Below are 2,500 nucleotides of genomic sequence, written 5' to 3' on the forward strand. Positions count from 1 at the left end.
CCTCGCTCGCCCCGGTGGGGTCAGGGCTCACTGATGGGATAAGAGGGGGATTTGAACCATCATCCTGCGCTCATATTAGCCATTATCCTGCTGCACCTGCTCACCTACCTCTCCCTCTCCCCTCCTCCTCCTCCCATTCCCCCTCTATATATCTCCTCTCCCTCCTCCCTCTCTCACACACTTATTTCTCTTGTCTCTGCTTCCTCCCTCCCTCCCTCCCCTCCCTTCGTTTTGACCTTGAAGGAACTTTGTGGCTATCCTATAAAATGAGGAAAACTGTCCTTCTTTCTGCATCCATTTTTCTCCTAAATGGCTTGGCTAATCAATCTGAAACTGTACATGGGCATTAAGCATTGGCATATGCAGGGACTGACACAGCAGATTTTTCAATTTTCCCAAATTTAAGCTGTTTATTAGCATTTTTGGCAAGTCTGCGCGGACTGGTGGGTGCATCACTGGGTATGGACTAGTAACTAGTATTATATAGTATATATATATAGAAATTAAAAAATTCTGTCTGTCTGTCTCTCCATCTGTCTGTCTGTCTGTCTCCCCGTCTGTCTGTCTGTCTCCCCATCTGTCTGTCTGTCTGTCTCTCCATTTGTCTGTCTGTCTGTCTCTCCATCTGTCTGTCTGTCTGTCTGTCTCCCCATCTGTCTGTCTGTCTGTCTGTCTCTCCATTTGTCTGTCTGTCTGTCTCTCCATCTGTCTGTCTGTCTGTCTGTCTCCCCGTCTGTCTGTCTGTCTCCCCATCTGTCTGTCTCTCCATTTGTCTATCTGTCTGTCTCTCCATCTGTCTGTCTGTCTGTCTGTCTGTCTGTCTCTCCATCTGTCTGTCTGTCTCTCCATCTGTCTGTCTGTCTGTCTGTCTCCCCATCTGTCTGTCTGTCTCTCCATTTGTCTGTCTGTCTGTCTCCCCATCTGTCTGTCTGTCTGTCTGTCTGTCTGTCTGTCTCTCCATTTGTCTGTCTGTCTGTCTCTCCATCTGTCTGTCTGTCTGTCTGTCTGTCTGTCTCTCCATTTGTCTGTCTGTCTGTCTGTCTGTCTCTCCATTTCTCTGTCTGTCTGTCTGTCTCCCCATCTGTCTGTCTGTCTGTCTGTCTCTCCATCTGTCTGTCTGTCTGTCTGTCTGTCTGTCTGTCTCTCCATCTGTCTGTCTGTCTGTCTGTCTCTCCATTTGTCTGTCTGTCTGTCTGTCTGTCTGTCTCTCCATCTGTCTGTCTGTCTGTCTGTCAGTCGTGGGGCTGATCTCGGGGGGCGACGAGACGGCCTACAGAGAGGAGGTGAGGGTCCTGGAACAATGGTGCCAGGACAACCACCTCTCTCTGAACGTCTCCAAGACCAAGGAGATCATTGTGGACTACAGGAGAGGGGGGGGCACACACCCCCCAATCACCATCAACGGCACAGTGGTGGAAAGGGTGGACAGCTTCAAGTACCTGGGAGTCAACATCCACCAGGACCTGACCTGGGCCGGCCACACCGCCACTGTTGTCAAAAAGGCCCAACAGCGAATACACGGACTCAGGCGCCTGAAGAAGTTTGGGCTAAGGAAAGAAATCCTCAGGGACTTCTACAGAGGCACCATTGAAAGCCTGCTGACTGGCTGCTTCACCGCCTGGTACGGGAACTGTACCACCATGGACCGCAGGGCGCTACGGAGGGTGAGGCGCGCGGCCCAGCACGTAACAGGAGACGAGTTGCCAGAACTGCACGAACTGTATAACCAGCGGTGCCTCAGGAGGTCCCTGAAGATCATCAAAGACACAAACCATCCCCACAACAGCCTGTTCTCCCGGCTACCCTCAGGGAGGAGATACAGGGTTCCAAAAACACGCACAAATCGCTTGAGGAACAGTTTCTTCCCGCAGGCCACGAGACTCCTAAATATGCACAAATAGTGCAGTAGTCGTACCGCAGTACCGTACTGCAGCTGCTACTATTACGGATGCCTAACGTTTAATTGTAAATTTAAGTGTATGTTTAATAAGGTGCCTAACGTTTAATTGTAAATTTAAGTGTATGTTTAATAAGGTACATGCTATTTGCACATGTATGTATAAAACGTCGAATTTGGAATGTCTGAACACGTCTAACGTATGCACATGACATGTGCACCTATGTGCAATGAATATGCCACTGTCGTATAAGCCACCGACTTGTCTTATTGCTTATAAGATGCCTATTTCTTATTGCCTTATTGCTGTCTTATTGCTTATTGATGCCTATTTCTTATTGCCTATTACTTATTGCTGTTGCCTATTTGTACTATGTCGTAAACGGAGTCCACTGCACAAGAATTTCACACGTGGTACTTGTACCATGGAGTGACAATAAAAATCTTGAATCTTGAATCTTGAATCTTGAATCCATTTGTCTGTCTGTCTGTCTCTCCATCTGTCTGTCTGTCTGTCTGTCTCTCCATTTGTCTGTCTGTCTGTCTGCCCATCTGTCTGTCTGTCTGTCTGTCTGTCTCTCCATCTGTCTGTCTGTCTGTCTG

The 2,500-nt window shown here is 48.5% G+C and overlaps 1 protein-coding gene across 1 annotated transcript in view; it reads right to left on the reverse strand.

Annotated features, from left to right (window-relative positions):
* Positions 1-2,500, reverse strand: part of LOC310790563 (teneurin-2-like) — a gene marked incomplete at both ends in the record, with an annotated part of 240,232 nt that overhangs the window by 65,921 nt on the left and 171,811 nt on the right. The gene's annotated exons all lie outside the window — the stretch shown is intronic.

This window comes from Poromitra crassiceps (genome assembly GCF_964638095.1).
Source record: "Poromitra crassiceps genome assembly, chromosome: 15".
In the NCBI taxonomy this organism is placed as follows: Eukaryota; Metazoa; Chordata; class Actinopteri; order Beryciformes; family Melamphaidae; genus Poromitra; species Poromitra crassiceps.